The following is a 27420-nucleotide window of genomic DNA, read 5'->3' on the forward strand; positions in this document are numbered from 1 at the left end:
ACTAACTTTTTCGCGGGATTTTTTGCATAGCCGAAGCATTAAACGACATCCAATTCCGACGAATATTCAGCCTACTGCCAACCCATTGCAGAATACACCAGTTCTCGTCCGATCACTGAAGCTAAGCTGCATCGGGCGTGGTTAGTACTTGCATGGGAGACCGGCTGGGAATACCACGTGCAGTAGGCTCATCAACAATTTTATTCCACATTACATACTAACATTTCCCATGATTTTTTGCCTAGACGAAGCATTAAATGACATACAATACGGACGAATATTCAGCCTACTGCCAAACCATTGCAGAACACACCAGTTCTCGTCATATCAATGAAGTTAAGCTGCATCGGGCGTGGTTAGTACTTGCATGGTAGACCGGCTGGGAATACCACGTGCAGTAGACCCATCAACATTGTTATTCCACATTACATTCTAAATTTTTCCTATGATTTTTTGCCGAGCCGTAGCATTAAATGACATTCAATTCCGATGAATATTCAGCCTACTGCCAAACCATTGCAGAATACACCAGTTCTCGTCCGATCACTGAAGTTAAGCTGCATCGGGCGAGGTTGGTACTTGCATGGTAGACCGGCTGGGAATACCACGTGCAGTAGGCTCATCAACATTTTTATTCCACCGTACATACTCACTTTTTCCCGGGATTTTTTGCCTACCGAAGGATTAAATTACATCCAATTCCGACGAATATTCAGCCTACTGACAAACCATTGCAGAATACACCAGTTCTCGTCTGATCACTGAAGCTAAGCTGCATCGGGCGTGGTTAGTACTTGCATGGGAGACCTACTGAGAATACCATGTGCAGTAGGCTCATCAACATTTTTATTCCACCGTACATACTAACTTTTTTCCATGATTTTTTGCCTAGCCGAAGCATTAAATGACATCCAATTGCGACGAATATTCAGCCTACTGCCAAACCAATGCAGAATACACCTGTTTTCGTCCGATCACTGAAGTTAAGCCCACCGGACGTGGTTAGTACTTGCATGGGAGACCAGCTGAGAATACCACAAGCAGTAGGCTCATCAACATTTTATTCCACCGTACATACTAACATTTTCGCGGGATTTTTTTGCATAGCCGAAGCATTAAACGACATCCAATTCCGACGAATATTTAGCCTACTGCCAACCCATTGCAGAATACACCAGTTCTCGTCCGATCACTGAAGCTAAGCTGCATCGGGCGTGGTTAGTACTTGCATGGGAGACCGGCTGGGAATACCATGTGCAGTAGGCTCATCGACATTTTTATTCCACATTACATACTAACATTTTCCCATGATTTTTTGCCTAGACGAAGCATTAAATGATATACAATACGGACGAATATTCAGCCTACGGCCAAACCATTGCAGAACACACCAGTTCTTGTCATATCAATGAAGTTAAGCTGCATCGGGCGTGGTTAGTACTTGCATGGTAGACCGGCTGGGAATACCACGTGCAGTAGGCTCATCAACATTTTTATTCCACCGTACATACTAACTTTTTCACGGGATTTGTTGCCTAGCCGAAGTATTAAATTACATTCAATTCTGACGAATATTCAGCCTACTGCCAAACCATTGCAGAATACACCAGTTCACATCCGATCACTGAAGTTAAGCTGCATCGGGCGTTGTTAGTACTTGCATGGCAGACCGGCTGTGAATACCACTTGCAGTAGGCTCATCAACATTTTTATTCCACCGTACATACTAACTTTTTCCCGGGATTTTTTGCCTTGCCGAAGTATTAAATTACATCCAATTCCTACGAATATTCAGCCTACTGACAAACCATTGCAGAATACACCAGATCTCGTCCGATCACTGAAGTTAAGCCCACCGGACGTGGTTAGTACTTGCATGGTAGACCGGCTGGGAATACCACGTGCAGTAGGCTCATCGACATTTTCATTCCACATTACATACTAACATTTTCCCATGATTTTTTGCCTAGACGAAGCATTAAATGACATACAATACGGACGAATATTCAGCCTACTGCCATACCATTGCAGAACACACCAGTTCTTGTCATATCAATGAAGTTAAGCTGCATCGGGCGTGGTTAGTACTTGCATGGTAGACCGGCTGGGAATACCACGTGCAGTAGGCTCATCAACATTTTTATTCCACATTACATACTAACTTTTTCCTATGATTTTTTGCCGAGCCGTAGCATTAAATTGAATCCAATTCCGACGAATATTCAGCCTACTGACAAAACATTGCAGAATACACCAGTTCTCGTCCGATCACTGAAGTTAAGCTGCATCGGGCGTGGTTAGTACTTGCAAGGGAGACCGGCTGGGAATACCACGTGCATTAGGCTCATCAACAATTTTATTCCACCGTACATACTAAATTTTTCCCGGGATTTTTTGACTAGCCGAAGTATTAAACGACATCCAATTACGACGAATATTCAGCCTACTGCCAAACCATTGCAGAATACACCAGTTCACATCCGATCACTGAAGTTACGCTGCATCGGGCGTGGTTAGTACTTGCATGGTAGACCGGCTGTGAATACCACGCGCAGTAGGCTCATCAACATTTTTATTCCACCGTGCATACTAACTTTTTCCCGGGATTTTTTGCCTAGCCGAAGTATTAAATTACATCCAATTCCGAAGAATATTCAGCCTACTGACAAACCATTGCAGAATACACCAGTTCTCGTCTGATCACTGAAGTTAATCCCACCGGACGTGGTTAGTACTTGCATGGGAGACCGGCTGAGAATACCACAATCAGTAGGCTCATCAACATTTTTATTCCACCGTACATACTAACTTTTTCGTCGGATTTTTTGCATAGCCGAAGCATTAAACGACATCCAATTCCGACGAATATTCAGCCTACTGCCAACACATTGCAGAATACACCAGTTCTCGTCCGATCACTGAAGCTAAGCTGCATCGGGTGTGGTTAGTACTTGCATGGGAGACCGGCTGGGAATACCACGTGCAGTAGGCTCATCAACATTTTTATTCCACATTACATACTAACATTTTCCCATGATTTTTTGCCTAGACGAAGCATTAAATGACATACAACACGGACGAATATTCAGCCTACTGCCATACCATTGCAGAATACACCAGTTCTTGTCCGATCACTGAAGTTAAGCCCACCGGACGTGGTTAGTACTTGCATGGGTGACCAGCTGGGAATACCGCGTGCAGTAGGCTCATCAACATTTTTATTCCACATTACATACAAACATTTTCCCTTATTTTTTTTACCTAGCCGAAGCAATAAATGACCGCCAATTGCAAAGAATATTCAGCCTACTTCCAAACCATTGCAGAATACTCCAGTTCTCGTCCGATCACTGAAGTTAATCTGCATCGGGCATGGTTAGTACTTGCATGGGAGACTAGCTGGGAATACCACGTGCAGTAGGCTTATCAACATTTTTATTCCACCATACATACTAACTTTTTTCCATGATTTTTTGCCTAGCCGAAGCATTAAATGACATCCAATTGCGACGAATATTCAGCCTACTGCCAAACCAATGCAGAATACACCAGTTCTCGTCCGATCACTGAAGTTAATCTGCATCGGGCATGTTTAGTACTTGCATGGGAGACCGCCTGGGAATACCGCGTGCATTAGGCTTATCAACATTATTATTCCACCGTACATACAAACTTTTTCCCGGGATTTGTTGCCTAGCCGAAGTATTAAATTACATTCAATTCCGACGAATATTCAGCCTACTGCCAAACCACTGCAGAATACACCAGTTCTCATCCGATCACTGAAGTTAAGCTGCATCGGGCGTGCTTAGTACTTGCATGGTAGACCGGCTGTGAATACCACGTGCAGTAGGCTCATCAACATTTTTATTCCACCGTACATACTAACTTTTTCCCGGGATTTTTTGAATAGCCGAAGTATTAAATTACATCCAATTCCGACGAATATTCAGCCTACTGACAAAACATTGCAGAATACACCAGTTCTCGTCCGATCACTGATGTTAAGCCCACCGGACGTGGTTAGTACTTGCATGGGTGACCGGCTGGGAATACCACGTGCAGTAGGCTCATCAACATTTTTATTCCACATTACATACAAACATTTTCCCTTATTTTTTTTACCTAGCCGAAGCAATAAATGACCTCCAATTGCAAAGAATATTCAGCCTACTTCCAAACCATTGCAGAATACTCCAGTTCTCGTCCGATCACTGAAGTTAATCTGCATTGGGCATGGTTAGTACTTGCATGGGAGACTGGCTGGGAATACCACTTGCAGTAGGATTTTCAACATTTTTATTCCACATTACATACTAACATTTTCCCATGTTTTTTGCCTAGCTAAAGCAATACATTACATCCAATTGCAACGAATATTCAGCCTACTGCCAAACCAATGCAGAATACACCAGTTCTCGTCCGATCACTGATGTTAAGCCCACCGGATGTGGTTAGTACTTGCATGGGAGACCGGCTGGGAATACCACGTGCAGTAGGCTTATCAACATTTTTATTCCACCATACATACTAACTTTTTTCCATGATTTTTTGCCTAGCCGAAGCATTAAATGACATCCAATTGCAACGAATATTCAGCCTACTGCCAAACCAATGCAGAATACACCAGTTCTCGTCCGATCACTGAAGTTAATCTGCATCGGGCATGTTTAGTACTTGCATGGGAGACCGGCTGGGAATACCGTGTGCAGTAGGCTTATCAACATTATTATTTCACATTACATACAAACTTTTTCCCGGGATTTGTTGCCTAGCCGAAGTATTAAATTACATTCAATTCCGACGAATATTCAGCCTACTGCCAAACCACTGCAGAATACACCAGTTCTCATCCGATCACTGAAGTTAAGCTGCATCGGGCGTGTTTAGTACTTGCATGGTAGACTGGCTGTGAATACCACGTGCAGTTGGCTCATCAACATATTTATTCCACCGTACATACTAACTTTTTCCCGGGATTTTTTGAATAGCCGAAGTATTAAATTACATCCAATTCCGACGAATATTCAGCCTACTGACAAACCATTGCAGAATACACCAGTTCTCGTCCGATCACTGAAGTTAAGCCCACCGGACGTGGTTAGTACTTGCATGGGAGACCGGTTGAGAATACCACAAGCAGTAGGCTCATCAACATTTTTATTCCACCGTACATACTAACTTTTTCGCGGGATTTTTTGCATAGCCGAAGCATTAAACGACATCCAATTCCGACGAATATTCAGCCTACTGCCAACCCATTGCAGAATACACCAGTTCTCGTCCGATCACTGAAGCTAAGCTGCATCGGGCGTGGTTAGTACTTGCATGGGAGACCGGCTGGAAATACCACGTGCAGTAGGCTCATCAACAATTTTATTCCACATTACATACTAACATTTCCCATGATTTTTTGCCTAGACGAAGCATTAAATGACATACAATACGGACGAATATTCAGCCTACTGCCAAACCATTGCAGAACACACCAGTTCTCGTCATATCAATGAAGTTAAGCTGCATCGGGCGTGGTTAGTACTTGCATGGTAGACCGGCTGGGAATACCACGTGCAGTAGACCCATCAACATTGTTATTCCACATTACATTCTAAATTTTTCCTATGATTTTTTGCCGAGCCGTAGCATTAAATGACATTCAATTCCGACGAATATTCAGCCTACTGCCAAACCATTGCAGAATACACCAGTTCTCGTCCGATCACTGAAGTTAAGCTGCATCGGGCGAGGTTGGTACTTGCATGGTAGACCGGCTGGGAATACCACGTGCAGTAGGCTCATCAACATTTTTATTCCACCGTACATACTCACTTTTTCCCGGGATTTTTTGCCTACCGAAGGATTAAATTACATCCAATTCCGACGAATATTCAGCCTACTGACAAACCATTGCAGAATACACCAGTTCTCGTCTGATCACTGAAGCTAAGCTGCATTGGGCGTGGTTAGTACTTGCATGGGAGACCGGCTGGGAATACCACGTGCAGTAGGCTCAACAACATTTTTATTCGACATTACATACTAACATTTTCCTATGATTTTTTGCCTAGACGAAGCATTAAATGACATACAATACGGACGAATATTCAGCCTACTGCCAAACCATTGCAGAACATTCCAGTTCTCGTCATATCAATGAAGTTAAGCTGCATCGGGCGTGGTTAGTACTTACATGGTAGACCGGCTGGGAATACCACGTGCAGTAGGCTCATCAACATTTTTATTCCACATTACATGCTAACTTTTTCCTATGATTTTTTGCTGAGCCGTAGCATTAAATTAAATCCAATTCCGACCAATATTCAGCCTACTCACAAACCATTGCAGAATACAACAGTTCTCGTCCGATCACTGAAGTTAAGCCCGCCGGACGTGGTTATTACTTGCATGGGTGACCGGCTGGGAATACCACGTGCAGTAGGCTTATCAACATTTTTATTCCACCGTACATACTAACATTTTCCCATGTTTTTTTGCCTAGCCGAAGGAATAAATGACATCCAATTGCAACGAACATTCAGCCTACTGCCAACCCATTGCAGAATACACCAGTTCTCATCCGATCACTGAAGTTAAGCTGCATCGGGCGTGGTTAGTACTTGCATGGGAGACCGGCTGGGAATACCACGTGCAATAGGCTCATCAACATTTTTATTGCACATTACATACTAACATTTTCCCTTATTTGTTTTACCTAGCCGAAGCAATAAATGACCTCCAATTGCAAAGAATATTCAGCCTACAGCCAAACCAATGCAGAATACACCAGTTCCCATCCGATCACTGAAGTTAATCTGCATCGGGCGTGGTTAGTACTTGCATGGGAGACCGGCTGGGAATACCACGTGCAGTAGGATCATCAACATTTTTATTCCACATTACATACTAACATTTTCCCATGTTTTTTTGCCTAACCGAAGCATTAAACGACATCCAATTCCGACGAACATTCAGCCTACTGCCAACCCAATGCAGAATACACCAGTTCTCGTCCGATCACTGAAGTTAAGCTGCATCGGGTGTGGTTAGTACTTGCATGGGAGACCGACTGGGAATACCACGTGCAGTAGGCTCATCAACATTTTTATTCCACCGTAAATACTAACTTTTTCCCGGGATTTTTTTGCCTAGCCGAAGTATTAAATTAAATCCAATTCCGACCAATATTCAGCCTACTGCCAAACCATTGCAGTATACACCAGTTCTCGTCCGATCACTGAAGTTAAGCTGCATCGGGCGTGGTTAGTACTTGCATGGGAGATCGGCAGGGAATACCACGTGCAGTAGGCTCATCAACATTTTTATTCCACATTACATACTAACTTTTTCCTATGATTTTTTTCCTAGCCGTGGCATTAAATGACATCCAATTCCGACGTATATTCAGCCTACTGCCAAACCATTGCAGAATACACCAGTTCTCGTCCGATCACTGAAGATAAGCTGCATCGGGCGTTGTTAGTACTTGCATGGGAGACCGGCTGAGAATACCATGTGCAGTAGGCTCATCAACATTTTTATTCCACCGTACATACTAACTTTTTTCCATGCTTTTTTTCCTAGCCGAAGCATTAAATGACATCCAATTGCGACGAATATTCAGCCTACTGCCAAACCAATGCAGAATACACCAGTTCTCGTCCGATCACTGAAGTTAATCTGCATCGGGCATGGTTAGTACTTGCATGGGAGACCGGCTAGGAATACCACGTGCAGTAGGCTTATCACCATTATTACTCCACCGTACATGCAAATTTTTCCCGGGATTTGTTGCCTAGCCAAAGTATTAAATTACGTTCTATTCCGACAAATATTCAGCATACTGCCAAACCATTGCAGAATACACCAGTTTCCGTCCGATCACTGAAGTTAATCTGCATTGGGCATGTTTAGTACTTGCATGGGAGACCGGCTGGGAATACCACGTGCAGTAGGCTTATCAAAATTTTTATTCCACCGTACATACTAACATTTTCCCATGTTTTTTTGCCTAGCCGAAGCAATAAACGACATCCAATTGCAACGAATATTCAGCCTACTGCCAACCCATTGCAGAATACACCAGTTCTCCTCCGATCACTGAAGTTAAGCTGCATCGGACGTGGTTAGTACTTGCATGGGAGACCGGCTGGGAATACCAAGTGCAGTAGGTTCAACAACATTTTTATTCCACATTACATACTAACACTTTCCCATAATTTTTTACCTAACCGAAGCAATAAATGACCTCCAATTGCAAAGAATATTCAGCCTACAGCCAAACCAATGAAGAATACACCAGTTCTCGTCTGATCACTGAAGTTAATCTGCATCGGGCGTGGTTTGTACTTGCATGGAAGACCGGCGGGGAATACCACGTGCATTAGGCTCATCAACATTTTTATTCCACCAAACATACTAACTTTTTCCCGGAATTTTTTGCATAGCCGAAGCATTAAACGACATCCAATTCCGACGAATATTCAGCCTACTGCCAACCCATTGCATAATACACCAGTTCTCGTCCGATCACTGACGTTAAGCTGCATCGGGCGTGGTTAGTACTTGCATGGGAGACCGACTGGGAATACCGCGTGCAGTAGGCTCATCAACATTTTTATTCCACCGTACATACTAACTTTTTCCCGGGATTTTTTTGGCTAGCCGAAGTATTAAATTAAATCCAATTCCGACCAATATTCAGCCTACTGCCAAACCATTGCAGTATACACCAGTTCTCGTCCGATCACTGAAGTTAAGCTGCATCGGGCGTGGTTAATACTTGCATGGGAGATCGGCTGGGAATACCACGTGCAGTAGGCTCATCAACATTTTTATTCCACCGTACATACTAACTTTTTTCCATGCTTTTTTTCCTAGCCGAAACATTAAATGACATCCAATTGCGACGAATATTCAGCCTACTGCCAAACCAATGCAGAATACACCAGTTCTCGTCCGATCACTGAAGTTAATCTGCATCGGGCATGGTTAGTACTTGCATGGGAGACCGGCTAGGAATACCACGTGCAGTAGGCTTATCAACATTATTATTCCACCGTACATGCAAATTTTTCCCGGGATTTGTTGCCTAGCCAAAGTATTAAATTACATTCTATTCTGACAAATATTCAACCTACTGCCAAACCATTGCAGAATACACCAGTTCGTGTCCGATCACTGAAGTTAATCTGCATTGGGCATGTTTAGTACTTGCATGGGAGACAGGCTGGGAATACCACGTGCAGTAGGCTTATCAACATTTTTATTCCACCGTACATACTAACATTTTCCCATGTTTTTTGCCTAGCCGAAGCAATAAACGACATCCAATTGCAAGGAATATTCAGCGTACTGCCAAACCAATGCAGAATACACCAGTTCTCGTCCGATCACTGAAGTTAATCTGCATCGGGCATGGTTAGTTATTGCATGGGAGACCGGCTGGGAATACCACGTGCAGTAGGCTTATCAACATTTTTATTCCACCGTACATACCAACTTTTTCCCGGGATTTGTTGCCTAGCCGAAGTATTAAATTACATTCAATTCCGACGAATATTCAGCCTACTGCAAAACCATTGCAGAATACACCAGTTCTCGTCCGATCACTGAAGTTAATCTGCATCGGGCATGGTTAGTACTTGCATGGGAGACAGGCTGGGAATACCACGTGCAGTAGGCTCATCAACATTTTTATTCCACCGTACATACTAACTTTTTCCCGGGATTTTTTGCCAAGCCGAAGTATTAAATTAAATCCAATTCCGACGAATATTCAGCCTACTGCCAACCCATTGCAGAATACACCAGTTCTCGTCCGATCACTGAAGTTAAGCTGCATCGGGCGTGGTTAATACTTGCATGGGAGATTGGCTGGGAATACCACGTGCATTAGGCTCATCAACATTTTTATTCCACATTACATACTAACATTTTCCCATAATTTTTTACCTAGCCGAAGCAATAAATGACCTCCAATTGCAAAGAATATTCAGCCTACAGCCAAACCAATGAAGAATACACCAGTTCTCGTCCAATCACTGAAGTTAATCTGCATCGGGCGTGGTTAGTACTTGCATGGGAGACCGACTGGGAATACCGCGTGCAGTAGGCTCATCAACGTTTTTATTCCACCGTACATACTAACTTTTTCCCGGGATTTTTTTGGCTAGCCGAAGTATTAAATTAAATCCAATTCCGACCAATATTCAGCCTACTGCCAAACCATTGCAGTATACACCAGTTCTCGTCCGATCACTGAAGTTAAGCTGCATCGGGCGTGGTTAATACTTGCATGGGAGATCGGCTAGGAATACCACGTGCAGTAGGCTTATCAACATTATTATTCCACCGTACATGCAAATTTTTCCCGGGATTTGTTGCCTAGCCAAAGTATTAAATTACATTCTATTCTGACAAATATTCAGCCTACTGCCAAACCAATGAAGAATACACCAGTTCTCGTCCAATCACTGAAGTTAATCTGCATCGGGCGTGGTTAGTACTTGCATGGGAGACCGACTGGGAATACCGCGTGCAGTAGGCTCATCAACATTTTTATTCCACCGTACATACTAACTTTTTTCCATGCTTTTTTTCCTAGCCGAAACATTAAATGACATCCAATTGCGACGAATATTCAGCCTACTGCCAAACCAATGCAGAATACACCAGTTCTCGTCCGATCACTGAAGTTAATCTGCATCGGGCATGGTTAGTACTTGCATGGGAGACCGGCTAGGAATACCACGTGCAGTAGGCTTATCAACATTATTATTCCACCGTACATGCAAATTTTTCCCGGGATTTGTTGCCTAGCCAAAGTATTAAATTACATTCTATTCTGACAAATATTCAGCCTACTGCCAAACCATTGCAGAACACACCAGTTCGTGTCCGATCACTGAAGTTAATCTGCATTGGGCATGTTTAGTACTTGCATGGGAGACAGGCTGGGAATACCACGTGCAGTAGGCTTATCAACATTTTTATTCCACCGTACATACTAACATCCAATTCCGACGAATATTCAGCCTACTGCCAACCCATTGCAGAATACACCAGTTCTCGTCCGATCACTGAAGTTAAGCTGCATCGGGCGTGGTTAATACTTGCATGGGAGATTGGCTGGGAATACCACGTGCAGTAGGCTCATCAAAATTTTTATTCCACATTACATACTAACATTTTCCCATAATTTTTTACCTAGCCGAAGCAATAAATGACCTCCAATTGCAAAGAATATTCAGCCTACTGCCAAACCATTGCAGAATACACCAGTTCTCGTCCGATCACTGAAGTTAATCTGCATCGGGCGAGGTTAGTCCTTGCATGGGAAACCGGCTGAGAATACCACGTGCAGTAGGCTTATCAACATTATTATTCCACCGTACATACTAACATTTTCCCATGTTTTTTTGCCTAGCCGAAGCAATAAATGACATCCAATTGCAACGAATATTCAGCCTACTGCCAACCCATTGCAGAATACAACAGTTCTCGTCCGATCACTGAAGTTAAGCTGCGTCGGGCGTGGTTAGTACTTGCATGGGAGACCGGCTGGGAATACCACGTGCAGTAGGCTCATCAACATTTTTATTCCACATTACATACTAACATTTTCCCTTATTTTTTTTACCTAGCCGAAGCAATAAATGACCTCCAATTGCAAAGAATATTCAGCCTACAGCCAAACCAATGCAGAATACACCAGTTCCCGTCCGATTACTGAATTTAATCTGCATCGGGCGTGGTTAGTACTTGCATGGGAGACCGGCTGGGAATACCACGTGCAGTAGGCTCATCAACATTTTTATTCCACATTACATACTAACATTTTCCCATGTTTTTTTGCCTAGCCGAAGCAATAAATGACATAAAATTGCAACGAATATTCAGCCTACTGCCAAACCAGTGCAGAAGACACCAGTTCTGGTCCGATCACTGAAGTTAAGCCGCATCGGGCGTGCTTAGTACTTGCATGGGAGACCGACTGGGAATATCACGTGCAGTAGGCTCATCAACATTTTTATTCCACCGTACATACTAACTTTTTCCCGGGATTTTTTTGCCTAGCCGAAGTATTAAATTAAATCCAATTCCGACCAATATTCAGCCTACTGCCAAACCATTGCAGTATACACCAGTTCTCGTCCGATCACTGAAGTTAAGCTGCATCTGGCGTGGTTAGTACTTGCATGGGAGATCGGCTGGGAATACCACGTGCAGTAGGCTCATCAACTTTTTTATTCCACATTACATACTAACTTTTTCCTATGATTTTTTTCCTAGCCGTAGCATTAAATGACATCCAATTCCGACGTATATTCAGCCTACTGCCAAACCATTGCAGAATACACCAGTTCTCGTCCGATCACTGAAGTTAAGCTGCATCGGGCGTGGTTAGTACTTGCATGGGAGACCGGCTGAGAATACCATGAGCAGTGAGCTCATCAACATTTTTATTCCACCGTACATACTAACTTTTTTCCATGCTTTTTTTCCTAGCCGAAGCATTAAATGACATCCAATTGCGACGAATATTCAGCCTTCTGCCAAACCATTGCAGAATACACCAGTTCTCGTCCGATCACTGAAGTTAAACTGCATCGGGCGTGGTTAGTACTTGCATGGTAGACCGGCTGGGAATACCAAGTGCAGTAGGCTCATCAACATTCTTATTCCACATTACATACTAACATTTTCCCATAATTTTTTACCTAGCCGAAGCAATAAATGACCTCCAATTGCAAAGAATATTCAGCCTACAGCCAAACCAATGAAGAATACACCAGTTCTCGTCCGATCACTGAAGTTAATCTGCATCAGGCGTGGTTAGTACTTGCATGGGAGACCGGCTGGGAATACCACGTGCAGAAGGCTCATCAACATTTTTATTCCACATTACATACTAACATTTTCCCTTATTTTTTTTACCTAGCCGAAGCAATAAATGACCTCCAATTGCAAAGAATATCCAGCCTACAGCCAAACCAATACAGAATACACCAGTTCCCGTCCGATCACTGAAGTTAATCTGCATCGGGCGTGGTTAATACTTGCATGGGAGACCGGCTGGGAATACCACGTGCAGTAGGCTCATCAACATTTTTATTCCACATTACATACTAACTTTTTCCTATGATTTTTTTCCTAGCCGTAGCATTAAATGACATCCAATTCCTACGTATATTCAGCCTACTGCCAAACCATTGCAGAATACACCAGTTCTCGTCCGATCACTGAAGTTAAGCTGCATCGGGCGTGGTTAGTACTTGCATGGGAGACTGGCTGAGAATACCATGTGCAATAGGCTCATCAACATTTTTATTCCACCGTACATACTAACTTTTTTCCATGCTTTTTTTTCCTAGCCGAAGCATTAAATGACATCCAATTGCGATGAATATTCAGCCTACTGCCAAACCAATGCAGAATACAACAGTGCTCGTCCGATCACTGAAGTTAATCTGCATCGGGCATGGTTAGTACTTGCATGGGAGACCGGCTAGGAATACCACGTGCAGTAGGCTTATCAACATTATTATTCCACCGTACATGCAAATTTTTCCCGGGATTTGTTGCCTAGCCAAAGTATTAAATTACATTCAATTCCAACGAATATTCAGCCTACTGCCAAACCATTGCAGAATACACCTGTTCTCGTCTGATCATTGAAGTTAAGCCCACCAGACGTGGTTAGTACTTGCATGGGAGACCGGCTGAGAATACCGTATGCAGTAGGCTCATCAACATTTTTATTCCACCGTACATACTAACTTTTTCGCGGGATTTTTTGCATAGCCGAAGCATTAAACGACATCCAATTCCGAGGAATATTCAGCCTACTGCCAACCCATTGCAGAATACACCAGTTCTCGTCCGATCACTGAAGTTAAGCTGCATCGGGCGTGGTTAGTACTTGCATGGGAGATCGGCTGGGAATACCACGTGCAGTAGGCTCATAAACATTTTTATTCCACATTACATACTAACTTTTTCATATGATTTTTTTCCTAGCCGTAGCATTAAATGACATCCAATTCCAACGTATCTTCAGCCTACTGCCAAACCATTGCAGAATACACCAGTTCTCGTCCGATCACTGAAGTTAAGCTGCATCGGGCGTGGTTAGTACTTGCATGGGAGACTGGCTGAGAATACCATGTGCAGTAGGCTCATCAACATTTTTATTCCACCGTACATACTAACTTTTTTCCATGCTTTTTTTCCTAGCCGAAGCATTAAATGACATCCAATTGCGACGAATATTCAGCCTACTGCCAAACCAATGCAGAATACACCAGTTCTCGTCCGATCACTGAAGTTAATCTGCATCGGGCATGGTTAGTACTTGCATGGGAGACCGGCTAGGAATACCACGTGCAGTAGGCTTATCAACATTATTATTCCACCGTACATGCAAATTTTTCCCGGGATTTGTTGCCTAGCCAAAGTATTAAATTACATTCTATTCCGACAAATATTCAGCCTACTGCCAAACCATTGCAGAATACACCAGTTCTCGTCTGATCACTGAAGTTAATCTGCATCGGGCATGGTTAGTACTTGCATGGGAGTCTGGCTGGGAATACCATGTGCAGTAGGCTTATCAACATTTTTATTCCACCGTACATACTAACATTTTACCATGTTTTTTTGCCTAGCCGAAGCATTAAATGACATCCAATTGCGATGAATATTCAGCCTACTGCCAAACCAATGCAGAATACAACAGTGCTCGTCCGATCACTGAAGTTAATCTGCATCGGGCATGGTTAGTACTTGCATGGGAGACCGGCTAGGAATACCACGTGCAGTAGGCTTATCAACATTATTATTCCACCGTACATGCAAATTTTTCCCGGGATTTGTTGCCTAGCCAAAGTATTAAATTACATTCAATTCCAACGAATATTCAGCCTACTGCCAAACCATTGCAGAATACACCTGTTCTCGTCTGATCATTGAAGTTAAGCCCACCAGACGTGGTTAGTACTTGCATGGGAGACCGGCTGAGAATACCGTATGCAGTAGGCTCATCAACATTTTTATTCCACCGTACATACTAACTTTTTCGCGGGATTTTTTGCATAGCCGAAGCATTAAACGACATCCAATTCCGAGGAATATTCAGCCTACTGCCAACCCATTGCAGAATACACCAGTTCTCGTCCGATCACTGAAGTTAAGCTGCATCGGGCGTGGTTAGTACTTGCATGGGAGATCGGCTGGGAATACCACGTGCAGTAGGCTCATAAACATTTTTATTCCACATTACATACTAACTTTTTCATATGATTTTTTTCCTAGCCGTAGCATTAAATGACATCCAATTCCAACGTATCTTCAGCCTACTGCCAAACCATTGCAGAATACACCAGTTCTCGTCCGATCACTGAAGTTAAGCTGCATCGGGCGTGGTTAGTACTTGCATGGGAGACTGGCTGAGAATACCATGTGCAGTAGGCTCATCAACATTTTTATTCCACCGTACATACTAACTTTTTTCCATGCTTTTTTTCCTAGCCGAAGCATTAAATGACATCCAATTGCGACGAATATTCAGCCTACTGCCAAACCAATGCAGAATACACCAGTTCTCGTCCGATCACTGAAGTTAATCTGCATCGGGCATGGTTAGTACTTGCATGGGAGACCGGCTAGGAATACCACGTGCAGTAGGCTTATCAACATTATTATTCCACCGTACATGCAAATTTTTCCCGGGATTTGTTGCCTAGCCAAAGTATTAAATTACATTCTATTCCGACAAATATTCAGCCTACTGCCAAACCATTGCAGAATACACCAGTTCTCGTCTGATCACTGAAGTTAATCTGCATCAGGCATGGTTAGTACTTGCATGGGAGTCTGGCTGGGAATACCATGTGCAGTAGGCTTATCAACATTTTTATTCCACCGTACATACTAACATTTTACCATGTTTTTTTGCCTAGCCGAAGCAATAAATGACATCCAATTGCAACGACTATTCAGCCTACTGCAAACCCGTTGCAGAATACACCAGTTCTCGTCCGATCACTGAAGTTAAGCTGCATCGGGCGTGGTTAGTACTTGCATGGGAGACCGGCTGGGAATACCAAGTGCAGTAGGCTCATCAACATTTTTATTCCACATTACATACTAACATTTTCCCATAATTTTTTACCTAGCCGAAGCAATAAATGACCTCCAATTGCAAAGAATATTCAGCCTACAGCCAAACCAATGAAGAATACACCAGTTCTCGTCCAATCACTGAAGTTAATCTGCATCGGGCGTGGTTAGTACTTGCATGGGAGACCGGCGGGGAATACCACGTGCATTAGGCTCATCAACATTTTTATTCCACCATACATACTAACTTTTTCCCGGGATTTTTTGCCTAGCCGAAGTATTAAATTACATCCAATTCCGACGAATATTCAACCTACTGACAAACCATTGCAGAATACACCAGTTCTCGTCAGATCACTGAAGTTAATCTGCATCGGGCATGGTTAGTACTTGTATGGGAGACTGTCTGGGAATACCACGTGCAGTCGGCTTATCAACATTATTATTCCTCCGTACATACAAAATTTTTCCAGGGATTTGTTGCCTAGCCGAAGTATTAAATTACATTCAATTCCAACGAATATTCAGCGTACTGCCAAACCATTGCAGAATACACCAGTTCTCGTCTGATCATTGAAGTTAAGCCCACCAGACGTGGTTAGTACTTGCATGGGAGACCGGCTGAGAATACCGTATGCAGTAGGCTCATCAACATTTTTATTCCACCGTACATACTAACTTTTTCCTATGATTTTTTGCCTAGCCGTAGCATTAAATGACATCCAATTCCGACGTATATTAAGCCTACTGCCAAACCATTGCAGAATACACCAGTTCTCGTCCGATCACTGAAGTTAAGATGCATCGGGCGTGGTTAGTACTTGCATGGGATACCGGTTGAGAATACAATGTGCAGTAGGCTCATCAACATTTTTAATCCACCGTACATACTAACTTTTTTCCATGATTTTTTGCTTAGCCGAAGCATTAAATGACATCCAATTGCGACGAATATTCAGCCTCCTGCCAAACCAATGCAGAGTACACCAGTTCTCGTCCGATCACTGAAGTTAATCTGCCTCGGGCATGGTTAGTACTTGCATGGGAGACCGGCTGGGAATACCACGTGCAGTAGGCTCATCAGCATTTTTATTCCACTGTACATACTAACATTTTCCCATGTTTTTTTGCCTAGCCGAAGCAATAAATGACATCCAATTGCAACGAATATTCAGCCTACAGCCAAACCAATGCAGAATACACCAGTTCCCGTCCGATTACTGAATTTAATCTGCATCGGGCGTGGTTAGTACTTGCATGGGAGACCGGCTGGGAATACCACGTGCAGTAGGCTCATCAACATTTTTATTCCACATTACATACTAACATTTTCCCATGTTTTTTTGCCTAGCCGAAACAATAAATGACATAAAATTGCAACGAATATTCAGCCTACTGCCAAAACAGTGCAGAAGACACCAGTTCTGGTCCGATCACTGAAGTTAAGCCGCATCGGGCGTGCTTAGTACTTGCATGGGAGACCGACTGGGAATATCACGTGCAGTAGGCTCATCAACATTTTTATTCCACCGTACATACTAACTTTTTCCCGGGATTTTTTTGCCTAGCCGAAGTATTAAATTAAATCCAATTCCGACCAATATTCAGCCTACTGCCAAACCATTGGAGTATACACCAGTTCTCGTCCGATCACTGAAGTTAAGCTGCATCTGGCGTGGTTAGTACTTGCATGGGAGATCGGCTGGGAATACCACGTGCAGTAGGCTCATCAACTTTTTTATTCCACATTACATACTAACTTTTTCCTATGATTTTTTTCCTAGCCGTAGCATTAAATGACATCCAATTCCGACGTATATTCAGCCTACTGCCAAACCATTGCAGAATACACCAGTTCTCGTCCGATCACTGAAGTTAAGCTGCATCGGGCGTGGTTAGTACTTGCATGGGAGACCGGCTGAGAATACCATGAGCAGTGAGCTCATCAACATTTTTATTCCACTGTACATACTAACTTTTTTCCATGCTTTTTTTCCTAGCCGAAGCACTAAATGACATCCAATTGCGACGAATATTCAGCCTTCTGCCAAACCAATGCAGAATACACCAGTTCTCGTCCGATCACTGAAGTTAATCTGCATCGGGCATGGTTAGTACTTGCATGGGAGACCGGCTAGGAATACCACGTGCAGTAGGCTTATCAACATTATTATTCCCGTACATGCAAAGTTTTCCCGGGATTTGTTGCCTAGCCAAAGTATTAAATTACATTCTATTCCGACAAATATTCAGCCTACTGCCAAACCATTGCAGAATACACCAGTTCTCGTCCGATCACTGAAGTTAAACTGCATCGGGCGTGGTTAGTACTTGCATGGTAGACCGGCTGGGAATACCAAGTGCAGTAGGCTCATCAACATTTTTATTCCACATTACATACTAACATTTTCCCATAATTTTTTACCTAGCCGAAGCAATAAATGACCTCCAATTGCAAAGAATATTCAGCCTACAGCCAAACCAATGAAGAATACACCAGTTCTCGTCCGATCACTGAAGTTAATCTGCATCAGGCGTGGTTAGTACTTGCATGGGAGACCGGCTGGGAATACCACGTGCAGAAGGCTCATCAACATTTTTAATCCACCGTACATACTAACTTTTTTCCATGATTTTTTGCTTAGCCGAAGCATTAAATGACATCCAATTGCGACGAATATTCAGCCTCCTGCCAAACCAATGCAGAGTACACCAGTTCTCGTCCGATCACTGAAGTTAATCTGCCTCGGGCATGGTTAGTACTTGCATGGGAGACCGGCTGGGAATACCACGTGCAGTAGGCTCATCAGCATTTTTATTCCACTGTACATACTAACATTTTCCCATGTTTTTTTGCCTAGCCGAAGCAATAAATGACATCCAATTGCAACGAATATTCAGCCTACAGCCAAACCAATGCAGAATACACCAGTTCCCGTCCGATTACTGAATTTAATCTGCATCGGGCGTGGTTAGTACTTGCATGGGAGACCGGCTGGGAATACCACGTGCAGTAGGCTCATCAACATTTTTATTCCACATTACATACTAACATTTTCCCATGTTTTTTTGCCTAGCCGAAGCAATAAATGACATAAAATTGCAACGAATATTCAGCCTACTGCCAAAATAGTGCAGAAGACACCAGTTCTGGTCCGATCACTGAAGTTAAGCCGCATCGGGCGTGCTTAGTACTTGCATGGGAGACCGACTGGGAATATCACGTGCAGTAGGCTCATCAACATTTTTATTCCACCGTACATACTAACTTTTTCCCGGGATTTTTTTGCCTAGCCGAAGTATTAAATTAAATCCAATTCCGACCAATATTCAGCCTACTGCCAAACCATTGGAGTATACACCAGTTCTCGTCCGATCACTGAAGTTAAGCTGCATCTGGCGTGGTTAGTACTTGCATGGGAGATCGGCTGGGAATACCACGTGCAGTAGGCTCATCAACTTTTTTATTCCACATTACATACTAACTTTTTCCTATGATTTTTTTCCTAGCCGTAGCATTAAATGACATCCAATTCCGACGTATATTCAGCCTACTGCCAAACCATTGCAGAATACACCAGTTCTCGTCCGATCACTGAAGTTAAGCTGCATCGGGCGTGGTTAGTACTTGCATGGGAGACCGGCTGAGAATACCATGAGCAGTGAGCTCATCAACATTTTTATTCCACTGTACATACTAACTTTTTTCCATGCTTTTTTTCCTAGCCGAAGCACTAAATGACATCCAATTGCGACGAATATTCAGCCTTCTGCCAAACCAATGCAGAATACACCAGTTCTCGTCCGATCACTGAAGTTAATCTGCATCGGGCATGGTTAGTACTTGCATGGGAGACCGGCTAGGAATACCACGTGCAGTAGGCTTATCAACATTATTATTCCCGTACATGCAAAGTTTTCCCGGGATTTGTTGCCTAGCCAAAGTATTAAATTACATTCTATTCCGACAAATATTCAGCCTACTGCCAAACCATTGCAGAATACACCAGTTCTCGTCCGATCACTGAAGTTAAACTGCATCGGGCGTGGTTAGTACTTGCATGGTAGACCGGCTGGGAATACCAAGTGCAGTAGGCTCATCAACATTTTTATTCCACATTACATACTAACATTTTCCCATAATTTTTTACCTAGCCGAAGCAATAAATGACCTCCAATTGCAAAGAATATTCAGCCTACAGCCAAACCAATGAAGAATACACCAGTTCTCGTCCGATCACTGAAGTTAATCTGCATCAGGCGTGGTTAGTACTTGCATGGGAGACCGGCTGGGAATACCACGTGCAGAAGGCTCATCAACATTTTTATTCCACATTACATACTAACATTTTCCTATGTTTTTTGCCTAGCCGAAGCAATAAATGACATCCAATTGCAACGAATATTCAGCCTACTGCCAAACCAGTGAAGAATACACCAGTTCACGTCCAATCACTGAAGTTAAGCTGCATCGGGCGTGGTTAGTACTTGCAAGGGAGACCGGTTGGGAATACCACGTGCATTAGGCTCATCATCATTTTTATTCCACCGTACATACTAACTTTTTCCCGGGATTTTTTTGGCTAGCCGATGTATTAAATTAAATCCAATTCCGACCAATATTCAGCCTACTGCCAAACCATTGCAGTATACACCAGTTCTCGTCCGATCACTGAAGTTAAGCTGCATCGGGCGTGGTCAGTACTTGCATGGGAGATCGGCTGGGAATACCACGTGCAGTAGGCTCATCAACATTTTTATTCCACATTACATACTAACTTTTTCCTATGATTTTTTTCCTAGCCGTAGCATTAAATGACATCCAATTCCTACGTATATTCAGCCTACTGCCAAACCATTGCAGAATACACCAGTTCTCGTCCGATCACTGAAGTTAAGCTGCATCGGGCGTGGTTAGTACTTGCATGGGAGACTGGCTGAGAATACCATGTGCAATAGGCTCATCAACATTTTTATTCCACCGTACATACTAACTTTTTTCCATGCTTTTTTTACCTAGCCGAAGCATTAAATGACATCCAATTGCGATGAATATTCAGCCTACTGCCAAACCAATGCAGAATACAACAGTGCTCGTCCGATCACTGAAGTTAATCTGCATCGGGCATGGTTAGTACTTGCATGGGAGACCGGCTAGGAATACCACGTGCAGTAGGCTTATCAACATTATTATTCCACCGTACATGCAAATTTTCCCCGGGATTTGTTGCCTAGCCAAAGTATTAAATTACATTCAATTCCAACGAATATTCAGCCTACTGCCAAACCATTGCAGAATACACCTGTTCTCGTCTGATCATTAAAGTTAAGCCCACCAGACGTGGTTAGTACTTGCATGGGAGACCGGCTGAGAATACCGTATGCAGTAGGCTCATCAACATTTTTATTCCACCGTACATACTAACTGTTTCGCGGGATTTTTTGCATAGCCGAAGCATTAAACGACATCCAATTCCGAGGAATATTCAGCCTACTGCCAACCCATTGCAGAATACACCAGTTCTCGTCCGATCACTGAAGTTAAGCTGCATCGGGCGTGGTTAGTACTTGCATGGGAGATCGGCTGGGAATACCACGTGCAGTAGGCTCATAAACATTTTTATTCCACATTACATACTAACTTTTTCCTATGATTTTTTTCCTAGCCGTAGCATTAAATGACATCCAATTCCAACGTATCTTCAGCCTACTGCCAAACCATTGCAGAATACACCAGTTCTCGTCCGATCACTGAAGTTAAGCTGCATCGGGCGTGGTTAGTACTTGCATGGGAGACTGGCTGAGAATACCATGTGCAGTAGGCTCATCAACATTTTTATTCCACCGTACATACTAACTTTTTTCCATGCTTTTTTTCCTAGCCGAAGCATTAAATGACATCCAATTGCGACGAATATTCAGCCTACTGCCAAACCAATGCAGAATACACCAGTTCTCGTCCGATCACTGAAGTTAATCTGCATCGGGCATGGTTAGTACTTGCATGGGAGACCGGCTAGGAATACCACGTGCAGTAGGCTTATCAACATTATTATTCCACCGTACATGTAAATTTTTCCCGGGATTTGTTGCCTAGCCAAAGTATTAAATTACATTCTATTCCGACAAATATTCAGCCTACTGCCAAACCATTGCAGAATACACCAGTTCTCGTCCGATCACTGAAGTTAATCTGCATCGGGCATGGTTAGTACTTGCATGGGAGTCTGGCTGGGAATACCATGTGCAGTAGGCTTATCAACATTTTTATTCCACCGTACATACTAACATTTTACCATGTTTTTTTGCCTAGCCGAAGCAATAAATGACATCCAATTGCAACGAATATTCAGCCTACTGCAAACCCATTGCAGAATACACCAGTTCTCGTCCGATCACTGAAGTTAAGCTGCATCGGGCGTGGTTAGTACTTGCATGGGAGACCGGCTGGGAATACCAAGTGCAGTAGGCTCATCAACATTTTTATTCCACATTACATACTAACATTTTCCCATAATTTTTTACCTAGCCGAAGCAATAAATGACCTCCAATTGCAAAGAATATTCAGCCTACAGCCAAACCAATGAAGAATACACCAGTTCTCGTCCAATCACTGAAGTTAATCTGCATCGGGCGTGGTTAGTACTTGCATGGGAGACCGGCGGGGAATACCACGTGCATTAGGCTCATCAACATTTTTATTCCACCATACATACTAACTTTTTCCCGGGATTTTTTGCCTAGCCGAAGTATTAAATTACATCCAATTCCGACGAATATTCAACCTACTGACAAACCATTGCAGAATACACCAGTTCTCGTCAGATCGCTGAAGTTAATCTGCATCGGGCATGGTTAGTACTTGTATGGGAGACTGTCTGGGAATACCACGTGCAGTCGGCTTATCAACATTATTATTCCTGCGTACATACAAAATTTTTCCAGGGATTTGTTGCCTAGCCGAAGTATTAAATTACATTCAATTCCAACGAATATTCAGCGTACTGCCAAACCATTGCAGAATACACCAGTTCTCGTCTGATCATTGAAGTTAAGCCCACCAGACGTGGTTAGTACTTGCATGGGAGACCGGCTGAGAATACCGTATGCAGTAGGCTCATCAACATTTTTATTCCACCGTACATACTAACTTTTTCCTATGATTTTTTGCCTAGCCGTAGCATTAAATGACATCCAATTCCGACGTATATTCAGCCTACTGCCAAACCATTGCAGAATACACCAGTTCTCGTCCGATCACTGAAGTTAAGATGCATCGGGCGTGGTTAGTACTTGCATGGGATACCGGTTGAGAATACAATGTGCAGTAGGCTCATCAACATTTTTATTCCACCGTACATACTAACTTTTTTCCATGATTTTTTGCTTAGCCGAAGCATTAAATGACATCCAATTGCGACGAATATTCAGCCTCCTGCCAAACCAATGCAGAGTACACCAGTTCTCGTCCGATCACTGAAGTTAATCTGCCTCGGGCATGGTTAGTACTTGCATGGGAGACCGGCTGGGAATACCACGTGCAGTAGGCTCATCAACATTTTTATTCCACTGTACATACTAACATTTTCCCATGTTTTTTTGCCTAGCCGAAGCAATAAATGACATCCAATTGCAACGAATATTCAGCCTACTGCCAACCCATTGCAGAATACAACAGTTCTCGTCCGATCACTGAAGTTAAGCTGCATCGGGCGTGGTTAGTACTTGCATGGGAGACCGGCTGGGAATACCACGTGCAGTAGGCTCATCAACATTTTTATTCCACATTACATACTAACATTTTGCCTTATTTTTTTTACCTAGCCGAAGCAATAAATGACATCCAATTGCAACGAATATTCAGCCTACTGCCAACCCATTGCAGAATACAACAGTTCTCGTCCGATCACTGAAGTTAATCTGCATCGGGCATGGTTAGTACTTGCATGGGAGACCGGCTAGGAATACCACGTGCAGTAGGCTTATCAACATTATTATTCCCCGTACATGCAAATTTTTCCCGGGATTTGTTGCCTAGCCAAAGTATTAAATTACATTCTATTCCGACAAATATTCAGCCTACTGCCAAACCATTGCAGAATACACCAGTTCTCGTCCGATCACTGAAGTTAAACTGCATCGGGCGTGGTTAGTACTTGCATGGTAGACCGGCTGGGAATACCAAGTGCAGTAGGCTCATCAACATTTTTATTCCACATTACATACTAACATTTTCCCATAATTTTTTACCTAGCCGAAGCAATAAATGACCTCCAATTGCAAAGAATATTCAGCCTACAGCCAAACCAATGAAGAATACACCAGTTCTCGTCCGATCACTGAAGTTAATCTGCATCAGCCGTGGTTAGTACTTGCATGGGAGACCGGCTGGGAATACCACGTGCAGTAGGCTCATCAACATTTTTATTCCACATTACATACTAACATTTTCCCTTATTTTTTTTACCTAGCCGAAGCAATAAATGACCTCCAATTGCAAAGAATATCCAGCCTACAGCCAAACCAATACAGAATACACCAGTTCCCGTCCGATCACTGAAGTTAATCTGCATCGGGCGTGGTTAGTACTTGCATGGGAGACTGGCTGCGAATACCACGTGCAGTAGGCTCATCAACATTTGTATTCCACATTACATACTAACATTTTCCTATGTTTTTTTGCCTAGCCGAAGCAATAAATGACATCCAATTGCAACGAATATTCAGCCTACTGCCAAACCAGTGAAGAATACACCAGTTCACGTCCAATCACTGAAGTTAAGCTGCATCGGGCGTGGTTAGTACTTGCAAGGGAGACCGGCTGGGAATACCACGTGCATTAGGCTCATCATCATTTTTATTCCACCGTACATACTAACTTTTTCCCGGGATTTTTTTGGCTAGCCGAAGTATTAAATTAAATCCAATTCCGACCAATATTCAGCCTACTGCCAAACCATTGCAGTATACACCAGTTCTCGTCCGATCACTGAAGTTAAGCTGCATTGGGCTTGGTTAGTACTTGCATGGGAGATCGGCTGGGAATACCACGTGCAGTAGGCTCATCAACATTTTTATTCCACATTACATACTAACTTTTTCCTATGATTTTTTTCCTAGCCGTAGCATTAAATGACATCCAATTCCTACGTATATTCAGCCTACTGCCAAACCATTGCAGAATACACCAGTTCTCGTCTGATCACTGAAGTTAAGCTTAATTGGGCGTGGTTAGTACTTGCATGGGAGACTGGCTGAGAATACCATGTGCAATAGGCTCATCAACATTTTTATTCCACCGTACATACTAACTTTTTTCCATGCTTTTTTTCCTAGCCGAAGCATTAAATGACATCCAATTGCTATGAATATTCAGCCTACTGCCAAACCAATGCAGAATACAACAGTGCTCGTCCGATCACTGAAGTTAATCTGCATCGGGCATGGTTAGTACTTGCATGGGAGACCGGCTACGAATACCACGTGCAGTAGGCTTATCAACATTATTATTCCACCGTACATGCAAATTTTTCCCGGGATTTGTTGCCTAGCCAAAGTATTAAATTACATTCAATTCCAACGAATATTCAGCCTACTGCCAAACCATTGCAGAATACACCTGTTCTCGTCTGATCATTGAAGTTAAGCCCACCAGACGTGGTTAGTACTTGCATGGGAGACCGGCTGAGAATACCCTATACAGTAGGCTCATCAACATTTTTATTCCACCGTACATACTAACTTTTTCGCGGGATTTTTTGCCTAGCCGAAGCAATAAATGACATCCAATTGCAACGAATATTCAGCCTACTGCAAACCCATTGCAGAATACACCAGTTCTCGTCCGATCACTGAAGTTAATCTGCATTGGGCATGGTTAGTACTTGCATGGGAGTCTGGCTGGGAATACCATGTGCAGTAGGCTTATCAACATTTTTATTCCACCGTACATACTAACATTTTCCCATGTTTTTTTGCCTAGCCGAAGCAATAAATGACATCCAATTGCAACGAATATTCAGCCTACTGCAAACCCATTGCAGAATACACCAGTTCTCGTCCGATCACTGAAGTTAAGCTGCATCGGGCGTGGTTAGTACTTGCATGGGAGACCGGCTGGGAATACCATGTGCAGTAGGCTCATCAACATTTTTATTCCACATTACATACTAACATTTTCCCATAATTTTTTACCTAGCCGAAGCAATAAATGACCTCCAATTGCAAAGAATATTCAGCCTACAGCCAAACCAATGAAGAATACACCAGTTCTCGTCCAATCACTGAAGTTAATCTGCATCGGGCGTGGTTAGTACTTGCATGGGAGACCGGCGGGGAATACCACGTGCATTAGGCTCATCAACATTTTTATTCCACCATACATACTAACTTTTTCCCGGGATTTTTTGCCTAGCCGAAGTATTAAATTACATCCAATTCCGACGAATATTCAACCTACTGACAAACCATTGCAGAATACACCAGTTCTCGTCAGATCACTGAAGTTAATCTGCATCGGGCATGGTTAGTACTTGTATGGGAGACTGTCTGGGAATACCACGTGCAGTCGGCTTATCAACATTATTATTCCTCCGTACATACAAAATTTTTCCAGGGATTTGTTGCCTAGCCGAAGTATTAAATTACATTCAATTCCAACGAATATTCAGCGTACTGCCAAACCATTGCAGAATACACCAGTTCTCGTCTGATCATTGAAGTTAAGCCCACCAGACGTGGTTAGTACTTGCATGGGAGACCGGCTGAGAATACCGTATGCAGTAGGCTCATCAACATTTTTATTCCACCGTACATACTAACTTTTTCCTATGATTTTTTGCCTAGCCGTAGCATTAAATGACATCCAATTCCGACGTATATTCAGCCTACTGCCAAACCATTGCAGAATACACCAGTTCTCGTCCGATCACTGAAGTTAAGATGCATTGGGCGTGGTTAGTACTTGCATGGGATACCGGTTGAGAATACAATGTGCAGTAGGCTCATCAACATTTTTATTCCACCGTACATACTAACTTTTTTCCATGATTTTTTGCCTAGCCGAAGCATTAAATGACATCCAATTGCGACGAATATTCAGCCTCCTGCCAAACCAATGCAGAGTACACCAGTTCTCGTCCGATCACTGAAGTTAATCTGCCTCGGGCATGGTTAGTACTTGCATGGGAGACCGGCTGGGAATACCACGTGCAGTAGGCTCATCAACATTTTTATTCCACATTACATACTAACATTTTCCTATGATTTTTTTTCTAGCCGTAGCATTAAATGACATCCAA

At 43.0% G+C, this 27420-nt stretch overlaps 113 pseudogenes; all 113 read left to right on the forward strand.

The window, feature by feature from the left end:
* Positions 1–69: 69 nt before the first annotated feature.
* On the forward strand, positions 70–189 carry LOC146725711 (5S ribosomal RNA; annotated as a pseudogene).
* Positions 190–284: 95 nt separating this feature from the next.
* LOC146725712 (5S ribosomal RNA) lies at positions 285–404 on the forward strand (annotated as a pseudogene).
* Positions 405–500: 96 nt separating this feature from the next.
* Positions 501–620, forward strand: LOC146725713 (5S ribosomal RNA; annotated as a pseudogene).
* A 95-nt stretch (positions 621–715) lies between these two features.
* Positions 716–835, forward strand: LOC146725714 (5S ribosomal RNA; annotated as a pseudogene).
* Positions 836–1146: 311 nt separating this feature from the next.
* Positions 1147–1266, forward strand: LOC146725715 (5S ribosomal RNA; annotated as a pseudogene).
* Positions 1267–1578: 312 nt separating this feature from the next.
* On the forward strand, positions 1579–1698 carry LOC146725716 (5S ribosomal RNA; annotated as a pseudogene).
* Positions 1699–1794: 96 nt separating this feature from the next.
* LOC146725717 (5S ribosomal RNA) lies at positions 1795–1913 on the forward strand (annotated as a pseudogene).
* Positions 1914–2009: 96 nt separating this feature from the next.
* LOC146725718 (5S ribosomal RNA) lies at positions 2010–2129 on the forward strand (annotated as a pseudogene).
* Positions 2130–2225: 96 nt separating this feature from the next.
* LOC146725719 (5S ribosomal RNA) lies at positions 2226–2345 on the forward strand (annotated as a pseudogene).
* Positions 2346–2441: 96 nt separating this feature from the next.
* Positions 2442–2561, forward strand: LOC146725720 (5S ribosomal RNA; annotated as a pseudogene).
* A 311-nt stretch (positions 2562–2872) lies between these two features.
* Positions 2873–2992, forward strand: LOC146725721 (5S ribosomal RNA; annotated as a pseudogene).
* Positions 2993–3088: 96 nt separating this feature from the next.
* Positions 3089–3207, forward strand: LOC146725722 (5S ribosomal RNA; annotated as a pseudogene).
* Positions 3208–3304: 97 nt separating this feature from the next.
* LOC146725723 (5S ribosomal RNA) lies at positions 3305–3424 on the forward strand (annotated as a pseudogene).
* Positions 3425–3520: 96 nt separating this feature from the next.
* On the forward strand, positions 3521–3640 carry LOC146725724 (5S ribosomal RNA; annotated as a pseudogene).
* Positions 3641–3736: 96 nt separating this feature from the next.
* Positions 3737–3856, forward strand: LOC146725725 (5S ribosomal RNA; annotated as a pseudogene).
* A 96-nt stretch (positions 3857–3952) lies between these two features.
* On the forward strand, positions 3953–4071 carry LOC146725726 (5S ribosomal RNA; annotated as a pseudogene).
* Positions 4072–4383: 312 nt separating this feature from the next.
* On the forward strand, positions 4384–4502 carry LOC146725727 (5S ribosomal RNA; annotated as a pseudogene).
* A 96-nt stretch (positions 4503–4598) lies between these two features.
* On the forward strand, positions 4599–4718 carry LOC146725728 (5S ribosomal RNA; annotated as a pseudogene).
* A 96-nt stretch (positions 4719–4814) lies between these two features.
* Positions 4815–4934, forward strand: LOC146725729 (5S ribosomal RNA; annotated as a pseudogene).
* A 311-nt stretch (positions 4935–5245) lies between these two features.
* Positions 5246–5365, forward strand: LOC146725730 (5S ribosomal RNA; annotated as a pseudogene).
* A 95-nt stretch (positions 5366–5460) lies between these two features.
* LOC146725731 (5S ribosomal RNA) lies at positions 5461–5580 on the forward strand (annotated as a pseudogene).
* A 96-nt stretch (positions 5581–5676) lies between these two features.
* LOC146725732 (5S ribosomal RNA) lies at positions 5677–5796 on the forward strand (annotated as a pseudogene).
* A 95-nt stretch (positions 5797–5891) lies between these two features.
* LOC146725733 (5S ribosomal RNA) lies at positions 5892–6011 on the forward strand (annotated as a pseudogene).
* Positions 6012–6107: 96 nt separating this feature from the next.
* Positions 6108–6227, forward strand: LOC146725734 (5S ribosomal RNA; annotated as a pseudogene).
* Positions 6228–6538: 311 nt separating this feature from the next.
* LOC146725735 (5S ribosomal RNA) lies at positions 6539–6658 on the forward strand (annotated as a pseudogene).
* A 97-nt stretch (positions 6659–6755) lies between these two features.
* On the forward strand, positions 6756–6875 carry LOC146725736 (5S ribosomal RNA; annotated as a pseudogene).
* A 96-nt stretch (positions 6876–6971) lies between these two features.
* On the forward strand, positions 6972–7091 carry LOC146725737 (5S ribosomal RNA; annotated as a pseudogene).
* A 97-nt stretch (positions 7092–7188) lies between these two features.
* Positions 7189–7308, forward strand: LOC146725738 (5S ribosomal RNA; annotated as a pseudogene).
* A 96-nt stretch (positions 7309–7404) lies between these two features.
* LOC146725739 (5S ribosomal RNA) lies at positions 7405–7524 on the forward strand (annotated as a pseudogene).
* A 96-nt stretch (positions 7525–7620) lies between these two features.
* LOC146725740 (5S ribosomal RNA) lies at positions 7621–7740 on the forward strand (annotated as a pseudogene).
* Positions 7741–7835: 95 nt separating this feature from the next.
* On the forward strand, positions 7836–7955 carry LOC146725741 (5S ribosomal RNA; annotated as a pseudogene).
* Positions 7956–8051: 96 nt separating this feature from the next.
* On the forward strand, positions 8052–8171 carry LOC146725742 (5S ribosomal RNA; annotated as a pseudogene).
* Positions 8172–8267: 96 nt separating this feature from the next.
* LOC146725743 (5S ribosomal RNA) lies at positions 8268–8387 on the forward strand (annotated as a pseudogene).
* Positions 8388–8483: 96 nt separating this feature from the next.
* LOC146725744 (5S ribosomal RNA) lies at positions 8484–8603 on the forward strand (annotated as a pseudogene).
* Positions 8604–8700: 97 nt separating this feature from the next.
* Positions 8701–8820, forward strand: LOC146725745 (5S ribosomal RNA; annotated as a pseudogene).
* Positions 8821–8916: 96 nt separating this feature from the next.
* Positions 8917–9036, forward strand: LOC146725746 (5S ribosomal RNA; annotated as a pseudogene).
* A 310-nt stretch (positions 9037–9346) lies between these two features.
* Positions 9347–9466, forward strand: LOC146725747 (5S ribosomal RNA; annotated as a pseudogene).
* A 96-nt stretch (positions 9467–9562) lies between these two features.
* Positions 9563–9682, forward strand: LOC146725748 (5S ribosomal RNA; annotated as a pseudogene).
* Positions 9683–9778: 96 nt separating this feature from the next.
* LOC146725749 (5S ribosomal RNA) lies at positions 9779–9898 on the forward strand (annotated as a pseudogene).
* Positions 9899–9994: 96 nt separating this feature from the next.
* Positions 9995–10114, forward strand: LOC146725750 (5S ribosomal RNA; annotated as a pseudogene).
* A 97-nt stretch (positions 10115–10211) lies between these two features.
* Positions 10212–10331, forward strand: LOC146725751 (5S ribosomal RNA; annotated as a pseudogene).
* Positions 10332–10426: 95 nt separating this feature from the next.
* Positions 10427–10546, forward strand: LOC146725752 (5S ribosomal RNA; annotated as a pseudogene).
* Positions 10547–10642: 96 nt separating this feature from the next.
* LOC146725753 (5S ribosomal RNA) lies at positions 10643–10762 on the forward strand (annotated as a pseudogene).
* Positions 10763–10857: 95 nt separating this feature from the next.
* LOC146725754 (5S ribosomal RNA) lies at positions 10858–10977 on the forward strand (annotated as a pseudogene).
* A 55-nt stretch (positions 10978–11032) lies between these two features.
* Positions 11033–11152, forward strand: LOC146725755 (5S ribosomal RNA; annotated as a pseudogene).
* A 96-nt stretch (positions 11153–11248) lies between these two features.
* LOC146725756 (5S ribosomal RNA) lies at positions 11249–11368 on the forward strand (annotated as a pseudogene).
* A 96-nt stretch (positions 11369–11464) lies between these two features.
* LOC146725757 (5S ribosomal RNA) lies at positions 11465–11584 on the forward strand (annotated as a pseudogene).
* A 97-nt stretch (positions 11585–11681) lies between these two features.
* LOC146725758 (5S ribosomal RNA) lies at positions 11682–11801 on the forward strand (annotated as a pseudogene).
* A 96-nt stretch (positions 11802–11897) lies between these two features.
* LOC146725759 (5S ribosomal RNA) lies at positions 11898–12017 on the forward strand (annotated as a pseudogene).
* Positions 12018–12114: 97 nt separating this feature from the next.
* LOC146725760 (5S ribosomal RNA) lies at positions 12115–12234 on the forward strand (annotated as a pseudogene).
* A 96-nt stretch (positions 12235–12330) lies between these two features.
* On the forward strand, positions 12331–12450 carry LOC146725761 (5S ribosomal RNA; annotated as a pseudogene).
* A 96-nt stretch (positions 12451–12546) lies between these two features.
* LOC146725762 (5S ribosomal RNA) lies at positions 12547–12666 on the forward strand (annotated as a pseudogene).
* Positions 12667–12762: 96 nt separating this feature from the next.
* On the forward strand, positions 12763–12882 carry LOC146725763 (5S ribosomal RNA; annotated as a pseudogene).
* A 97-nt stretch (positions 12883–12979) lies between these two features.
* Positions 12980–13099, forward strand: LOC146725764 (5S ribosomal RNA; annotated as a pseudogene).
* A 96-nt stretch (positions 13100–13195) lies between these two features.
* On the forward strand, positions 13196–13315 carry LOC146725765 (5S ribosomal RNA; annotated as a pseudogene).
* Positions 13316–13412: 97 nt separating this feature from the next.
* LOC146725766 (5S ribosomal RNA) lies at positions 13413–13532 on the forward strand (annotated as a pseudogene).
* Positions 13533–13842: 310 nt separating this feature from the next.
* Positions 13843–13962, forward strand: LOC146725767 (5S ribosomal RNA; annotated as a pseudogene).
* A 96-nt stretch (positions 13963–14058) lies between these two features.
* LOC146725768 (5S ribosomal RNA) lies at positions 14059–14178 on the forward strand (annotated as a pseudogene).
* Positions 14179–14274: 96 nt separating this feature from the next.
* On the forward strand, positions 14275–14394 carry LOC146725769 (5S ribosomal RNA; annotated as a pseudogene).
* Positions 14395–14489: 95 nt separating this feature from the next.
* LOC146725770 (5S ribosomal RNA) lies at positions 14490–14609 on the forward strand (annotated as a pseudogene).
* A 96-nt stretch (positions 14610–14705) lies between these two features.
* LOC146725771 (5S ribosomal RNA) lies at positions 14706–14825 on the forward strand (annotated as a pseudogene).
* A 310-nt stretch (positions 14826–15135) lies between these two features.
* Positions 15136–15255, forward strand: LOC146725772 (5S ribosomal RNA; annotated as a pseudogene).
* Positions 15256–15351: 96 nt separating this feature from the next.
* LOC146725773 (5S ribosomal RNA) lies at positions 15352–15471 on the forward strand (annotated as a pseudogene).
* A 96-nt stretch (positions 15472–15567) lies between these two features.
* Positions 15568–15687, forward strand: LOC146725774 (5S ribosomal RNA; annotated as a pseudogene).
* A 95-nt stretch (positions 15688–15782) lies between these two features.
* Positions 15783–15902, forward strand: LOC146725775 (5S ribosomal RNA; annotated as a pseudogene).
* A 96-nt stretch (positions 15903–15998) lies between these two features.
* On the forward strand, positions 15999–16118 carry LOC146725776 (5S ribosomal RNA; annotated as a pseudogene).
* Positions 16119–16214: 96 nt separating this feature from the next.
* On the forward strand, positions 16215–16334 carry LOC146725777 (5S ribosomal RNA; annotated as a pseudogene).
* A 96-nt stretch (positions 16335–16430) lies between these two features.
* LOC146725778 (5S ribosomal RNA) lies at positions 16431–16550 on the forward strand (annotated as a pseudogene).
* Positions 16551–16861: 311 nt separating this feature from the next.
* On the forward strand, positions 16862–16981 carry LOC146725779 (5S ribosomal RNA; annotated as a pseudogene).
* A 96-nt stretch (positions 16982–17077) lies between these two features.
* Positions 17078–17197, forward strand: LOC146725780 (5S ribosomal RNA; annotated as a pseudogene).
* Positions 17198–17293: 96 nt separating this feature from the next.
* LOC146725781 (5S ribosomal RNA) lies at positions 17294–17413 on the forward strand (annotated as a pseudogene).
* A 96-nt stretch (positions 17414–17509) lies between these two features.
* On the forward strand, positions 17510–17629 carry LOC146725782 (5S ribosomal RNA; annotated as a pseudogene).
* A 97-nt stretch (positions 17630–17726) lies between these two features.
* LOC146725783 (5S ribosomal RNA) lies at positions 17727–17846 on the forward strand (annotated as a pseudogene).
* A 96-nt stretch (positions 17847–17942) lies between these two features.
* Positions 17943–18062, forward strand: LOC146725784 (5S ribosomal RNA; annotated as a pseudogene).
* Positions 18063–18158: 96 nt separating this feature from the next.
* LOC146725785 (5S ribosomal RNA) lies at positions 18159–18278 on the forward strand (annotated as a pseudogene).
* Positions 18279–18371: 93 nt separating this feature from the next.
* LOC146725786 (5S ribosomal RNA) lies at positions 18372–18491 on the forward strand (annotated as a pseudogene).
* A 96-nt stretch (positions 18492–18587) lies between these two features.
* LOC146725787 (5S ribosomal RNA) lies at positions 18588–18707 on the forward strand (annotated as a pseudogene).
* Positions 18708–18803: 96 nt separating this feature from the next.
* Positions 18804–18923, forward strand: LOC146725788 (5S ribosomal RNA; annotated as a pseudogene).
* Positions 18924–19019: 96 nt separating this feature from the next.
* Positions 19020–19139, forward strand: LOC146725789 (5S ribosomal RNA; annotated as a pseudogene).
* A 96-nt stretch (positions 19140–19235) lies between these two features.
* On the forward strand, positions 19236–19355 carry LOC146725790 (5S ribosomal RNA; annotated as a pseudogene).
* A 97-nt stretch (positions 19356–19452) lies between these two features.
* On the forward strand, positions 19453–19572 carry LOC146725791 (5S ribosomal RNA; annotated as a pseudogene).
* Positions 19573–19668: 96 nt separating this feature from the next.
* Positions 19669–19788, forward strand: LOC146725792 (5S ribosomal RNA; annotated as a pseudogene).
* Positions 19789–19884: 96 nt separating this feature from the next.
* Positions 19885–20004, forward strand: LOC146725793 (5S ribosomal RNA; annotated as a pseudogene).
* Positions 20005–20097: 93 nt separating this feature from the next.
* LOC146725794 (5S ribosomal RNA) lies at positions 20098–20217 on the forward strand (annotated as a pseudogene).
* A 96-nt stretch (positions 20218–20313) lies between these two features.
* Positions 20314–20433, forward strand: LOC146725795 (5S ribosomal RNA; annotated as a pseudogene).
* Positions 20434–20528: 95 nt separating this feature from the next.
* LOC146725796 (5S ribosomal RNA) lies at positions 20529–20648 on the forward strand (annotated as a pseudogene).
* A 97-nt stretch (positions 20649–20745) lies between these two features.
* On the forward strand, positions 20746–20865 carry LOC146725797 (5S ribosomal RNA; annotated as a pseudogene).
* A 96-nt stretch (positions 20866–20961) lies between these two features.
* On the forward strand, positions 20962–21081 carry LOC146725798 (5S ribosomal RNA; annotated as a pseudogene).
* Positions 21082–21178: 97 nt separating this feature from the next.
* On the forward strand, positions 21179–21298 carry LOC146725799 (5S ribosomal RNA; annotated as a pseudogene).
* A 310-nt stretch (positions 21299–21608) lies between these two features.
* Positions 21609–21728, forward strand: LOC146725800 (5S ribosomal RNA; annotated as a pseudogene).
* A 96-nt stretch (positions 21729–21824) lies between these two features.
* Positions 21825–21944, forward strand: LOC146725801 (5S ribosomal RNA; annotated as a pseudogene).
* A 96-nt stretch (positions 21945–22040) lies between these two features.
* On the forward strand, positions 22041–22160 carry LOC146725802 (5S ribosomal RNA; annotated as a pseudogene).
* A 95-nt stretch (positions 22161–22255) lies between these two features.
* On the forward strand, positions 22256–22375 carry LOC146725803 (5S ribosomal RNA; annotated as a pseudogene).
* A 96-nt stretch (positions 22376–22471) lies between these two features.
* On the forward strand, positions 22472–22591 carry LOC146725804 (5S ribosomal RNA; annotated as a pseudogene).
* A 96-nt stretch (positions 22592–22687) lies between these two features.
* On the forward strand, positions 22688–22807 carry LOC146725805 (5S ribosomal RNA; annotated as a pseudogene).
* A 96-nt stretch (positions 22808–22903) lies between these two features.
* On the forward strand, positions 22904–23023 carry LOC146725806 (5S ribosomal RNA; annotated as a pseudogene).
* A 311-nt stretch (positions 23024–23334) lies between these two features.
* Positions 23335–23454, forward strand: LOC146725807 (5S ribosomal RNA; annotated as a pseudogene).
* A 96-nt stretch (positions 23455–23550) lies between these two features.
* LOC146725808 (5S ribosomal RNA) lies at positions 23551–23670 on the forward strand (annotated as a pseudogene).
* Positions 23671–23766: 96 nt separating this feature from the next.
* LOC146725809 (5S ribosomal RNA) lies at positions 23767–23886 on the forward strand (annotated as a pseudogene).
* Positions 23887–23983: 97 nt separating this feature from the next.
* Positions 23984–24103, forward strand: LOC146725810 (5S ribosomal RNA; annotated as a pseudogene).
* Positions 24104–24197: 94 nt separating this feature from the next.
* On the forward strand, positions 24198–24317 carry LOC146725811 (5S ribosomal RNA; annotated as a pseudogene).
* Positions 24318–24413: 96 nt separating this feature from the next.
* On the forward strand, positions 24414–24533 carry LOC146725812 (5S ribosomal RNA; annotated as a pseudogene).
* Positions 24534–24630: 97 nt separating this feature from the next.
* LOC146725813 (5S ribosomal RNA) lies at positions 24631–24750 on the forward strand (annotated as a pseudogene).
* Positions 24751–24846: 96 nt separating this feature from the next.
* Positions 24847–24966, forward strand: LOC146725814 (5S ribosomal RNA; annotated as a pseudogene).
* Positions 24967–25063: 97 nt separating this feature from the next.
* On the forward strand, positions 25064–25183 carry LOC146725815 (5S ribosomal RNA; annotated as a pseudogene).
* A 96-nt stretch (positions 25184–25279) lies between these two features.
* LOC146725816 (5S ribosomal RNA) lies at positions 25280–25399 on the forward strand (annotated as a pseudogene).
* Positions 25400–25495: 96 nt separating this feature from the next.
* Positions 25496–25615, forward strand: LOC146725817 (5S ribosomal RNA; annotated as a pseudogene).
* Positions 25616–25925: 310 nt separating this feature from the next.
* LOC146725818 (5S ribosomal RNA) lies at positions 25926–26045 on the forward strand (annotated as a pseudogene).
* A 96-nt stretch (positions 26046–26141) lies between these two features.
* Positions 26142–26261, forward strand: LOC146725819 (5S ribosomal RNA; annotated as a pseudogene).
* Positions 26262–26357: 96 nt separating this feature from the next.
* LOC146725820 (5S ribosomal RNA) lies at positions 26358–26477 on the forward strand (annotated as a pseudogene).
* A 96-nt stretch (positions 26478–26573) lies between these two features.
* LOC146725821 (5S ribosomal RNA) lies at positions 26574–26693 on the forward strand (annotated as a pseudogene).
* Positions 26694–27004: 311 nt separating this feature from the next.
* LOC146725822 (5S ribosomal RNA) lies at positions 27005–27124 on the forward strand (annotated as a pseudogene).
* Positions 27125–27220: 96 nt separating this feature from the next.
* On the forward strand, positions 27221–27340 carry LOC146725823 (5S ribosomal RNA; annotated as a pseudogene).
* The last annotated feature ends 80 nt before the right edge of the window (positions 27341–27420 follow it).

The sequence above is a fragment of the Saccoglossus kowalevskii genome, unplaced genomic scaffold, assembly GCF_978046115.1.
Source record: "Saccoglossus kowalevskii unplaced genomic scaffold, keSacKowa6.1 SCAFFOLD_119, whole genome shotgun sequence".
In the NCBI taxonomy this organism is placed as follows: domain Eukaryota; kingdom Metazoa; phylum Hemichordata; class Enteropneusta; family Harrimaniidae; genus Saccoglossus; species Saccoglossus kowalevskii.